We start from the raw sequence: 13,930 nt of genomic DNA on the forward strand, positions 1-13,930 counted from the left end.
CGAAGTCTGAAGTTCTGCATTTGAAGCATATATTTCATTTCAACAGGCTGCAATGAGACCATTAAGTCCAGAGTTAGTTGCTTAATTGCACCAGGGGGCATAACTCTCCATGCTTTTATTAGTTTCAGGAAGGCTTTCTCATACTAAAACTCTTACTGGAGGGGCACTTTACAAAACAGAGGAAGAGTGTTGAAATACCTTTGTTGTACTAGGCATATATCTTTGAGGAACATGATTTTTTGAACACTTCAGACTTTCACCATAGTTGCACACATAAAGCATGAACAGCCTTTTCTGTTTCTGCTCCACTGAAGACCAGTTATTCTGTGTATGTTGTGTGAATTGCTATTTGTGAAAAGGATCATATTAGTTAATCTTGGAAGGTCAAGCTTATTCAAGGTTCAGCTAGTTTGATCAGAAATCCATTGTTAATACAGATCATAAGTCTACTTTGCTCTGTCCAGGGTTTGCATCATTTCTAATCTTGTGACCTCAAGAGATGCTGAACTGTAAACTCTCTGTGAATAAACTAGAAATAGCTAATCTGAAAGGCAAACTAGATGTGTCCATATCCCCTTCTTCTGGTTATATCTAATTAATATAAAGTCTCAACTGAGTGGATACTGTTCTTTTTAAAAGAATGCTTTTTAGGTAATTTCCCCAAGTCTGCAGTTACATCCAAGCAGAATGTGATAATTATACACTTCTGTCTTCTAGAGAAATTGTGCAAAACATGGGTGTGTACCTTTTAAAATTGGTATTTTGGGGATCTGGACATGAGGGAGCCATAAAATCTTAGTATTCCTGGTTATCAAGATCCTTTCTTGGGGATTCCAATATTATTTAGCTCCATTATTTCTTATGGAGAATCTTACCAGAGTCTGGAAAGGTCTGTTCTTTGGGGCAAATAGCACAAAGGAATGCAGCAGATCTGCTGGTGCCTGTCCATAAAATAACCCATAAGTTACAAATGAATTGGACTAGCAGATCCAATTCTATAGGCCCCTGAACAAACTGCTCTAGTCATACTCCATTATCTCCTATAAGGGAGGTTAATTCCATGATTCTCATGAACAAAGAATAGCCAAAGACACAACAGAAAACAAAGAAACCACTGGCTAAAGGCCTTTCAAATCAAACAGAACCAACAAGCCCAAAGAACCAATGCAGTATAAGGGAATCCCTGCAACAGGGTGGACCAATGTGGAAAGCTAACACAACATATGTACAACCTGAGTATCCAAGCCAATATCAATCAAGAGAATCGTCCAAGCCTAACCAAATAGGAACACTTGCAAGCCTGGCAAATGTAAAACCTGAGAATCCAAACAATGTACAACTTGGGGAGTCCAAGGTAGCATCAAACCAGAGTATCTGCTGCAAACAGCACATTCAATGCAAACCTGAGCAAAGAACACCATGTTGCAAGACCAACAAGACCAATTTCAAAGGACAGAACTAAAGCTAGATCAATGTAAATTAATACTTAATCGTGGGAAGTAAAATTGAGGACAAATGAGAGAAGAAGTAGTCTTGGGTGCCTTAAAATGGTGGCACCTGGTATTCATGGTTACCCCCAATTATTTCCAGGATTCCAGGAGGACCAATTTTCCAGATCACAAAAGATCCAAGTTGCCATCCCAACCCCCAAATATATCCAGAAAATACTGAAGAGGTATTTTTCAAATATTCTCTCCTCATATATCCAAAGGCACATTTTTAGTACAGAGAGACTTTGAAAATAATAGTGGGGTTTTCAAGTCTCTTCTTCTAGATAAACCACTTTACTTTTCACATATTTCAGGTGTTGGAGTTTTTTCAGCCAGTGAATCTCTTTAAAACAAACTTGTCAGACACCATCAAGCAATCAGTGCTTGTTCAATATCAGAGCAGCCTACAGGCACAGACAGCTACATACCTAATTTCTTCTGCTACTACATAGTATCACCCCAAAGATGGCAAGCTGGGGAACTACACTTTGACCTTGACTAAGATCAGCTGACTGAAGGGGCTAATCAGATCTTTCCAGAGATATAAAGCTACTGCTTCTAGGGTAGGTCCCTCAGTCTGGGCAATGGTGAAAGGACTGTATTTAGTCCCTCTGCCAGTCTTTACCTCTGACTGCACCTGTGGAGCCTGGATTCTGGCCCGGCCCAGTCCTCGTAATCCTTGTGTGGACCTGTTGCGTGCCTCAGTTCTAACTGAGGATTAATCTACCCTACTGGGCCATCCTTGCTTAATAGCATCTGTCATGAACTTAGTAAGGCCTACCATTCACTATACTATAGAAATGTGAAGTATTACAGAGCTCTTTTTCTTTGACACTATTTCAACAATTCTTCCAGGACACATGAAAGGTAAGTAAGCAATACAATTCCTATTGTACAAGGATGCTGATGATGACAATTAAAATCTGGCCTTAAGATATCTAGAGTACTTAAAGTTGAGGCAACAGTTAAACCAGAGGGTCCATATACATGTTGTAAACCAGTAATTTGCAATGTCTTCCTTAGTATGATTATATAAAGTTCAAAAAAGGTATAAAGAAATTTTTGGAAGACTGATAACAGCATCATAGTGCATGGATCAGGACAAGGGGCTTGTTTATGGCTTTTCTGTGTGGGCTTTAGCAAATGCATTAATTTGAAATGCTTTAAGATTTGTAATTAATCTGAACAACAAACCAGTGGCAAAGAGCAGACAATGAAAACTGCAAGGGACTAACTTTCAAAGCCACAATGAAACCAAAATGTTTTGCCTAAATTACAGATCACAGCTATATAACATCCTGTGCATAGATAGCTTTGGCCTATCCATTAAAACAGCTCTGCTCCTTACAAAGGTTAATCCAATTTATTTAGATGCTAAAACCTTAAGTTCTGAGAAGGTTCATATGGACCATTCCAGACTGTTTATGCAAGAAATTAATGTCTTAACTTTTGACAGAAAGTTCTAAAGCTGGCTTATAAAATAATATAACAGTACAAAGACAATAAAATTGACAACAAGCTCACATTAATAAATGATTCTAGATTTATAAAGCAATTTAAAAAACCAATACAAAAGCAAAGGGGAGAAAAGGATCTTAAACAAGCTGGACTTCACCTTGTTCCTCAGTGCTAATAGTGACAGCACCAGACAAGCATCCCAATCACAGGAAAGGCAACATGCCTTTCCTCTAACCATGACAGCAGGCAGAGAATGGTCTCGGATGAATAGTTTCATGGACATTTATTTTTACGTAGTTCTGGTTTATCCTCACAACAGCCCTGTGAGCTAAATTAGCTGAGCATGTGTGACTGACTGGCCCAAGAACATTTGTTAAACTTCCATTGCACTATAGGAATTTGAACCTGGATGTCCTAAATCCTAGTCTGACCAACTTGTCCACAAGCCAGCCTCAACCATAGACCTGGCGGAAGAGCTCCGTCTTGCAGGCCCTGCAGAATGTTGAAAGGTCCCGCAGGGCCCGCAGCTCTCCCGGAAGCTCATTCCACCAGGTGGGGGCCAGGACAGAAAAGGCCCTGGCCCTGGTCAAGGCTAGGCGTGCTTCCCTAGGGCCGGGAACGACCAGAAGATTCTCACTCGCAGAGCCCTGCGGGGGGCATAGGGCACTAGGTGGTCCCTCAGGTATGTGGGTCCCAGCCCGCGTAAAGCCTTAAAGGTTAGAACCAGAATCTTGAACTGGATCCGGACAGCAATTGGTAACCAGTGCAGCTGCCTCAGCACAGGTTGGATGTGGGCCCTCCAAGGTGTGGAGGGCCTAGCAGCTGCATTTTGTACTAGCTGGAGTTTCCGGATCAGAGACAGGGGTAGGCCCACGTAGAGCGAGTTACAGAAATCTAATCTGGAGGTGACCGTTGCATGGATCACAGTGGCCAGGTGTTCGGGGGACAGGTAGGGCGCTAGTAGCCGAGCTTGGTGAAGATGGAAAAATGCCTGGCCGGCTACTTTCCTGACCTGCGCCTCCATAGTCAGGGAGGCATCAATGGTCACACCCAAGTTTCTGGCCTGGGACGCGATGGTAAGATGCGCCCCTGCCAGGGTGGGTAAATGCGCTTCCTGTTCCCGCACCCTACTTCCCAGCCACAGGACCTCCGTCTTGGAGGGGTTGAGTTTCAGGCGACTCTGCTCAAACCATTCTGTCACCGCTTCCAAACATCTGGCGAATGGTTCCGGGGGAGAGTCTGGGTGGCCATCCATGAGGAGATAGAGCTGGGTGTTGTCAGCGTACTGATGGCAGCCCAACCCCAAACTCTGTACCAGCTGGGCCAGAGGGCGCATGAAGATGTTAAATAGTGTGGGGGGATAGAACAGCGCCCTGTGGGACCCCACAAGGGAGTCCATAAGGGTGCGAGAGCTCATCCCCCACTGCAACCCTCTGGTTCTGGAGGAAGGAGTGTATCCAGTGCAAGGCTGTACCCCGTATCCCCGTACCGGCGAGGCGGTGGACCAATATCTCATGGTCCACGATGTCGAAAGCAGCCAACAAGAATGCCCAGAGCATCATCTTCTAGCAGAGAGCACAGCAAATGCACTAGTAAAAGGCATTGCAGGCCACAGCTATTAACATGGGAATCCAGGAGTAATATGTGTCCAGATGTATCCCCTGAACCCATCTAAAAGGCAAACTCTTAAGATCGCATCTCCTCAACTGGACACTATCCACATGCTAAGTAACGCATAACCATGCACATTTTAGAAATAAACAAAGTACTTTAATATTAAGAATCCGGCTATTTAAAGATCCGTAATTGTTCACGTTTGCTATAGTTAGATTCGCACAATTTTCCATATTGGGTTCATAAAGATTTTTCTCCAGTAAGACAGCTTCAAATATCTCATTGAAGAGCTGTAGTGCCAGATATGGGGTACACTGGATTTGTCAGGCCAATGCTAGCTGTGTTAGCTGGCCCTTTGAACTGGAATGATTGGGAAAGATGCTGGTTTGACCCAGTGTGGTCATTCACTTAAATTCCTATATATTAGAGCATGCATTGAGCAGCTAACTCCTAACAGAACACATAAAAATGACCAGAAAACGGATCTTTCATACAAGTCAATAAGCCATAGTTATTTTATGTCTTCAGAAGCTGGCCTTGAATTTGGACAGAATCAGCCATATCCAGAGGGTAAAATAAGCTTTATAGTTGAAGGAGAGGAACACTAAGTCGCCATAAGAAATGAAAAGTTCTTGTGGCCGCCCTTAGGGGCGGCAATGGGAAGAGGGTGGAGGGAGAGATGTCCATCTCATTGCATGATAGGTTGAGTTGTCCCTGTAAACTTTTGAGCACATGCCGAGGGATATTCTTTAAAATAAAGACTAATGTGTAAAGATGAAATATGACAGAGCAGAGACAGAACAAGCTACAGAGATCAGAGAGATGTTGGGCTGTGCTGTCATTTGCCTGTTGGTGATGCTTCAGAGAAACAGCTGTACAACATCTTCTCAAAGCTAATTTGGACCAGCTGCATCACAAACGGAGGCATACAACCAAGGACAAATGTTTTCAAAAGCACTTATTATTTCTCACTCACCACAGCTGTCCAGAACTGTTCAAGTTTACTGACTGGCACACACTGCTGGGGGACAAGTGAGCAACTCCTGTAGCCTCCAGACTCAAATCAGAGCATGTCGCTCTGTGTCCTACAACCTTTAATATCTGAAAATGCCTAAAACTGAAAGAGGGGAGGCCTGGCCACAGGAGAAGGAGGAGGTCAAACAGTCCATCTAGAGATGTCCCTCAAACTAATCAAGTCCTTAAGCTACCCTTGGAAATTGATGCTATAGATACAGTCCAATTTATGTGGAAAATTTTCATCCAGCTGACTTTAGTACTAGTTTTTACAAGAGGCTTGTGTAGGCAATTCTTTCCCCCCCTTTTTTAGGAATAACAGCACACTTGTATCTCTTTTCTCAGAGGAGGGAAGGATTTTTCCTCTCAGTAGAATTCCTTTCTGAATTAGAATTAGCATCAGAATTAGCCTCCTAGTGCTGATATGATTCTTGACCTGAGTTAGCACCTTCATTTGCTGCTGAGATCATGGCAGTGGGTAACAGTGCTGTCATAAGCACCTGTTTGAGAGAGCCTGTAGGACTGCAATCAAAAAAGGTACTAGGGCTTTACCGCCTCCTTTGATTTTTCCCCCACCATCACAGGATGGGCTGGGCTGCATTTTAAAAGGTCATTTGGGACCTTCTTGGGTGTGGATTTTGAGGATCACTTCTGTGAAGGCATGTGCTTCCCCTCCTCTCCAGCACTGGTTTATAACCTGTGGGTTTATAACCTGTGGGTTTCCTTAAAAGGCTGTGTTTCTCCTAAAGCAACACCCTCCACTTTCTGATGTATTGTCCCCATTCAAGTGTGCTACAGCAGGGGGCAGCTGTTGAGTAGTTATGGTAGTCATCAAGAGTTGAACCTCCATCTCACCTTCTGCCAAGGAGAAAAGTCTAGAAGTTAAATGGGTTGCTTCGGGCAAAAGCATAGGCTGCCTCAGAGTTGATAGGATAAAATTAAATAAGGATATACAGTGAATTATTTGAAATTTAACCTGGATAGGTAGAACAGAAAGACATTAAATGTCATCAAGGTCATTAGTTGCATCACCACCTGGTTTACTGCCTTTTCCTTCTTGTTTGGTTTTGTTTGTCAGACTGTGCGCCTTTAGAAACTTGCATCAAGAAGAAACTCAACAGGGGCAAGTTCTATGTCTCACATGAGGAGTTTGCATACCACTTCCTTCTAGAAAGTGTGCACACATAGTATATTCATATTCAGAGCAATCCTTACATTGTTTTACTGGGAGCCCTTGCTTTACAGAGTGGCTGTGCTTAGTCTTTGACTGCAATTACTTTTTTTCTTCTGAAGGGCCTAGTTTCTTATAAGTGGTTACTAACCATTGTGACTAAAGGGAGCCTCCACTTTCAGAGGCTGTAAACCTCTCAATATCAGTGCCAGAAGGCAGCATCAGGAGAAGACCTCCAGTTCTATGTTATTGACCTTCCAAGATAACTGGCTAGCCACTGTGTAAGACAGGATACTGAATTACCTAGCCATTGGTATGATTCAGCAGAGCTCTCCTACCTCTGGAAGCCATGGTAATATGCATAGGCCTTTGCTTTCTCCATATGGACACCATGGCTTCCTTTCTAGCATCATTTCCAGTAATGGAAGTATGAGGCAAAGCACCTCAAGGTGCTTTTAACCTCTTCGAGGTTAAAATGATTATTAGCATACCTCTTTTGCTATGCCAGTGTCTGAAGTTCCACCAAGAGAGATTTCTGATTGGACTGGATAAGGATTAGAGCATGTAAATGCGTTCTGTTATAAAGCTGCATTCCACCTATTGGCTTTTATCATTTACCCCTTTCAGAATTTCTTCTGAAAGTGAGCCCTGCAAGCAGAAAATGGCTGGAGGAAGGCTGTTGCAAACAAAGGGGTTCTGATATTCAAGCAGGACAGGACTTTGTCCAAGGCAACAAAGTCTGCCCTCCAAAGTAGCCATTTTTCTCCAGGGAAATTGATCTCTGTTGTCTGGAGATAAGCTGTAATTCCAGGGGATCCCCAGGTCCCATCTGGAGGCTGGCATCCCTAGCTACTATACCTGGATTCAGTGCAAGGACTGTGCACAGTTTACACAACGGTTCCTTTCTTCTATGATTTCCCCTTATCCTGGCAGCTACATCGGACCCCAGGAAAATATATTCTCAGGTCTTGCTAGGATTGCCAGCCTCCTTGAGATACCTGGAGATCACCCAAGGTTATAAGTGATCTCCAAATCACACAGATCATTTCCCCTGAGGAAAACTGCTGCTTTGCATGGTGGGTTTTATGACAGCTGATGAGTGTTTCCTTTTTTTGCTCAGGCAAGGTAATGCACACACACAATATGAAACTAACTTCTACGTTTTTATTTTACTAGCAATGGTGACATGCACACAGTAAATACATGAATTCAAGGGGTGTGACTGGGAGGTGTGGCCAGCTGGCATCCAGAGTTGCTTGAAGCCAGAAGAATATTTCAGGAATTACTCCACAGTCAAAAGTTTATAACTTCTGACCCTGGTAGGGCCACATAGACCTCCACCATCTTGGACATGCTATTTTATGATGAAGAAACAGAGGACAAGTGGCTACTCTCCTAGCGACGCACAAGGCAGCAAGCTGTCCCCATGGTAATCAGACTTTGGGTAACAAGAGACAGAGGCGAGGTCTCAGTGCCTGGGAAAGAAGCTGGGAGTCCTGGCCCTCCCACTGGGCAATTCCTTCCAAGATCAAGTAGTGGCAGTTGCTGAACAGAGATAGAGAAAACCCCCTTCAGATACTGGGAATACCCAGGAGGACAGGATGGAACAGGCCCTACAAGAACCAGAGCACCACATTTTGATGCATTTATCTGATGAAGTATGCATGCATATGAAAGCTTAATACTTAGAATAAAACTTTGTGGACCTCAAAGGTGTCACAAGATTTGAACTTTGTGAGTCCCTAAGTAATGAACGGGGGCTTGATTAGCTTTGTTGTTTCTTTGCAGTCATATGCAGTTAGAAACTATGCATTTTTCAGGATGTTTTAAGCTTCTATGAGGTACAAGGAATAGCTGGACTTGGGAAATACATTACAGATTGAATTATGTGGTATTCTGCATATTGGGATTCTTGGAAAGTTTGTTTCCTTCACAGACCGAATGCAACTGCTGTCTAATAATTTGCACAATACTGTTTGACACATCTGGTTCTCTTGCAAAGATACATTTGTGAAAGTAGCTTCCATTGCACCAGTAAATTTTCTATTTCCAAGTCAGTGAATTGATGGTCATGGTGGCCCATGTGTGTGTTGAGCATTTCTTCCAGTCTGCTTGGTTGTGGGCCTCATGGGAAACTGGAGACATGACGAGTTGTTTGTGTTGCTAATTAGAAAGTCAGACTCAAAGATGAGCTCATGGTCCCAGGATGGCTATGATTTAGTCTGCCCTCTTTGGGGAATGAATAACCTCAGTGGAGGATGTCACCTGGCTTATGATGCACAGCCATAGTAATCTACTGAAAACGGAGTTTTAATTTACTTTTTGGAAAGGTAATTTAATGCTATCCAATGGAAGCTGAGGAAGAGATTATGACTGCAAGAATATAAAACACTGGAATACTAATTAATGCCATTGATAGATGTCCAATTATTTTTATTCATTAAACAAATTCGGCACCTGGGGACATAAGTTTAAATATAGTGTCCAGAGCCTCATCACCCCTGGTTTATCTTGGTTGCTTCCGCAAAGTAAACCATGAATGAATGGTGATTCTGTTTTTGTCTGTGACTTACACATTTCTGCTAAGTATTTGAATAAATGCAAATGTGACTATATTAACAGCAATTCGTTTCTTTTAAAAACCATACCTTACTGGACAATGCACACACTTTCAAGAAGTTACTAGAGGTCACTTGCACATGCCTGACCCCAGGGTGGCTTGGTTTGCTGTCACTAGGGGAAGGGCCTTCTCAGTTGTTGCCCCTACTCAGTGGAATGCACACTCGGGTGACACCTGTGTACTGCTTGGCTTGTTGAGTTTCTGCAGGGTATGTTTGAGCTGTTTTAATGTTGATAGCCACATACTTTTAATGTTACATTTAATACATTTAATGTTAATATTTTATATTATTCTTTTGTTCTATTTTTTATTTTCTTCTTAGTGGTGCTATAAAAATACTTCTTAGTGCTGCTGTTAACAATCCTCTAATAGAGGCTTTATTTGTTTCTCAAATTGCAGCTGAAACCATTATTTTTGTGTTAGCTATTTTAAAGAATACTTCCCGAACTTTTCAACACATATTTTGTACTTTGTCTTTGTGTTTGGGCTCTTTTAATAGTGATATGACAATAGCCACATATTTTACTGTTAATATTTAATATTTGTTACCGCTTTTTGTTTTTACATTGTTTTTAATATTTCAAGTTCCCATGAGACCCTTTGGGTGAGCGGCAACTAAAAATTACAATAAATACATGAAAGATCATTGTTTCCAACTCCAGTTGGCAAACTGAGTTTGGGGCACATACTATGCAAATAAAATGTTCTGCTCATCATTGATCTTCTGTGCAGTTCATACATGGGGACTGCACATGTAGAGTCCCACTTCAGAAAGCTAAAATCCTCTATAGAGCACTGCGCATCTGAAACACTTATGGGCTCCACTCCAACAAGCATGTGTTCCCTCTCAGCTGCACTCTCAACCTTCAGTTCCTTTTTTGCCACCAAAGGAATTGGTTGCTCGTGGCTTCACTTCATTGAGGAACAGCTTGGTAAGAAGATCCAGGCTGCTATGATGGCCCAAAAAGTCCTAACATGTCTGGATGCTGTGACTACCTGGGATCCCAAAGTAGAATTAGGAGCAGTTATTCACGCTATGCATATCCTAGGAGATTCAAACACTCAAGCAAACAAGCTCAGCAGGGAAACCACCATTTCCCATGAATGGGTTCTTAGATGTGGATCTATTTGCAACAGAGCACAATACCAAAGCAATGCTCTATTGTTCCTGGCAGGGAAGGGTGGTGGGGAGATGTCTTCAAAATCAAGCCCTGATCCATGCCTTCCTGCCTATTCTCCTGATACTCAGAGTTCTAGAAAAGGCCAGGAGGGAGAACTCAGCTGATTCTCACTGTCCCCTTTTGACTAAGACAGATCTGGTTCCACACATCAGTGGAGATTTCCAGGGGCCGATCCCTGATGCTTTCTAATTAACCCTTCCAGAGTTGTTTTACCATCACCTCCAACATCTCAGCCTAGCAGCATGGAGGTGTGGGATAAAGATTTAGAGCATTTCCGTACCCCTTAAATATAGTGTAATGCTTACCTTATGAAGTTGTTACATTCCGGCCCCTCCACATGACATCGCCAACATCCAGCATCTGGGCAGTAACTGGCCGGCTACATCCTCCTTTTAAAAAAGCGCTAATTGGTGAATGCCCCAAAGTGGATTCACCAACATATTTTGCCCTGACCCATCACTTTTACCCCACTGGCATCCTTTTTGGTGCCATGGTCACTTGCCCCCCCCCTCTCACGCTCCTGCCAAAATGGCTTGTGAGAGGCTTAATTATTTGTTTAAAAAAAATGCCCTGCAGCATGCCTAGCATCCCTTTTCCCCCCAAAAGTAAAATAAAATCGCTGAGCTTCCCTGACATCACGAGGCGGTTGGGCCAGGAAAATGCCTCCTCCCACCAAGTGACGCGTCTTTGGGGGAAAAGAGGCCGAGGGGGAAAAGAGGCCGAGCAATATCAGGCCATCCGTTTAACTGACGCCCAGTTCAGCCACACCCCCTGTTGCCATGCCAACACACACACTGCTCAGAGGATGCCAGGGCTGGGAGTTCTCTCCCACCAGCCAGGTCCCTGTTGGCGTTCCTCCCCTGCAGTGGCAATGGCCACCTTTAGATGAGTCTTGGGGGCTTTTTAGTGCTACCTAATGGAGAGCAGCCAGCTGGCCACCAGCCAAAAACCAATATGGAGGTTCAAATGCATGAAAAGTGCCTGCCTCGTCCTGCCCTTGCTCCTGCCCCCTCTTCCGAGGGTGGGAATGTCCATTTTTAAAATGTCAGGTGTCTTAAAATGCCCCTGCCACCTGCACCAAGGGAACTCACCAGAGTGTGTGTGCGTGCATGCATGCAGGGGAGGGGAAGCAGCGGCAGCAAGTCCTCACTGAGTAGTGTGTGTGTGCATGCGCTTGCAGTGGCAGCAGAAGCGAGTTTTTCCCAACTGAACTGCCTTGAACAACAAATAGGTGTTCAGTCATGCAGGAAAAGGCAAAAAAAAAAAAAAAAAATCCCCCACAGTTGTAGCATAAAGCATGCCTCTCTAAGCTTCCCCTAATTTTTTAAAGAAAGAAGCAAGCATCGTGATTCCATAAGTGGTGGCAATAAAGACGCACTATGATGCATAGATGTTTCAATGGAGAACTGCTGTGTGTGTGTTATTTTTTTAAATTAGCAGGCACTTTGGGCCCTTCAAAGCATGGAGAAAGGGTTTGGGTGCCTGGCTTGATTGGCAGGGGGAAGAGAGACACATATAAATCGCATTGCTCTCTTCCGCCATTTCCAACAGCACTTGTGGAGGGGGAGAGGCATGAAATGGTGGCAGAGAAAAGTGAGACAGCAGGAAAGGTGAGGAGGGGCCGGGAGACGCAATTTCATGTAGCGTTACACCACTCAGCTCTCAAAGTATATTTAACTGCAGTTTCCTTTTCCATAAAGGAATAGATGGGGAAACTCTATTTGCACATCATTTGTCAAAACAATTCCTCAAGAGGCTTACGTATTTATGTCCCCCTGCAGATCCCATAATTCCTCAACGGTGTCTATCATTAGTACTGTATAAATCATTTGAGCTGTTAGCCACATGTTCATTGACATTACTAACCATGAAGGTTAGCATGTTAGTTAGTCACTTAATCTAGAAGGATAAGTGAACTGGCCACACCATTGTGCGGTGGGGGCCCCATGCCCCCTGGTCCCCCCTTCCGCTGCCACCACCATGCAACACAATGGGCTCTTCCAGCCCCAGCATTGTGCATGCGCATGAACAATATCGGGGCAGTCTGCATGCGCTGGGGGTTTCCATCCCCCATATGTACTTGGGAAGCGGTGGGACATGCTACTCCTCCATAAAGAACCAGCAGCGGCCTAGCACAGCTGCTGCTGTACATAATTGGTCTATGACTTGGATATCCAGGCCAGAAGAGAAGCATACCTGAGGAAAGCTGTTCTACAGCCCATGTTCAAGTGAATAGAGCATGTCTGCTCCTCCTTGTGAGTGGATTGCTAGAATCCCCACGTGTGAACTGCACAGAAGATCAATAATGAAAACAAGGCTGTTTACCTGTAACTGTTATTTATCGAGTATCTTTTGTGCAGGAACATTACTCTCCTCCGGCCGTGCTACATGTTCTGAGCTTTGGCAGCACTAGAGGTACTGAGGATTGCAGGTGCTGCTGCACGGAAGTATGCGGAGCACCCCTTGTAGGCTTTTAGCTATAAAACCTTTTCCAAGGCAGGCCTGCACATGCGAGGTTCCCAGGTGTTCCTGCACAGAAAGTAACTCAATGAACAACAATTACAGGTGAGCAAATCTGTTTCCTGTTGCAGATGCAGATCATATTTAACCATATTCTGGAATCTATGCCTCTCAGCCCGGTTGTGAGATATACACAAAACAGTTTTTTTCTTATAAAGCAGTTGAACTTGGCCATTATTGAGACCCTATGTCATTTAGTGGTTAAACAAAGCATCTGTGGTCTAAATTCTCAGTCAATGATGAAGCTGGGTGGGTGGGGACAGAGGTGGGTTGGCTTGGGTCAGCCTAGCCAACTTCACAGGATTGTTGTAAGGATAAAATGGAGGCAGGAAGAGAATGGTATGTCAATCCCGAGCTCTATGGAAGACAGCTAGGACAAATTGGTGATGGACAGAAACCTGACCATGGTATAGGCTTTGAATATTTACTGCTGGATCTTTGTGCAGTAACCTCCTTGTTCAGAATTATGACACAAAAGAAATGGATCTGTTTACAGAAATGTGATGGGTGGAACTAGTGGGCCCCCAAAGGAAGCTTAACTCTGAAAATTTGCCATCACCTGCGAGATCAAAGGTTAGAGTCTGATTTAAAAACCCAAAAGAATTAAGGAAAGTGGCTAGATGTGTCATAATGGGTGGTTTTGACTACTCACACGTCGATTGGGTCAATATGTGCATAGTGAACAACTTCAGCAGAGCGAGAATAGTTTTGTTTGTGATGTAGTTATATTCAGTGTTCTTGCTGCAGAATTCAGATTCAAATGCTGGTGAGCCAATGTGATACCTGTTCAGATATCTCCAGTGCCTCATCTAGAATGTGAGCAGGGGTTTTGATTATAAAAATATCTTTTAAATTAGGGGAT

At 43.5% G+C, this 13,930-nt stretch overlaps 1 long non-coding RNA gene across 1 annotated transcript in view; it reads right to left on the reverse strand.

The window, feature by feature from the left end:
* LOC143844839 (uncharacterized) overlaps window positions 1–11,245 on the reverse strand; it is a 24,751-nt gene extending 13,506 nt beyond the window's left edge. The window contains exon 1 of the long non-coding RNA XR_013234159.1: window positions 10,854–11,245. This is a non-coding gene — a long non-coding RNA (uncharacterized LOC143844839). The remainder of the gene's footprint in view (window positions 1–10,853) is intronic.
* Window positions 11,246–13,930: the final 2,685 nt, after the last annotated feature.

Source organism: Paroedura picta, chromosome 9 (assembly GCF_049243985.1).
Source record: "Paroedura picta isolate Pp20150507F chromosome 9, Ppicta_v3.0, whole genome shotgun sequence".
NCBI lineage: Eukaryota > Metazoa > Chordata > Lepidosauria > Squamata > Gekkonidae > Paroedura > Paroedura picta.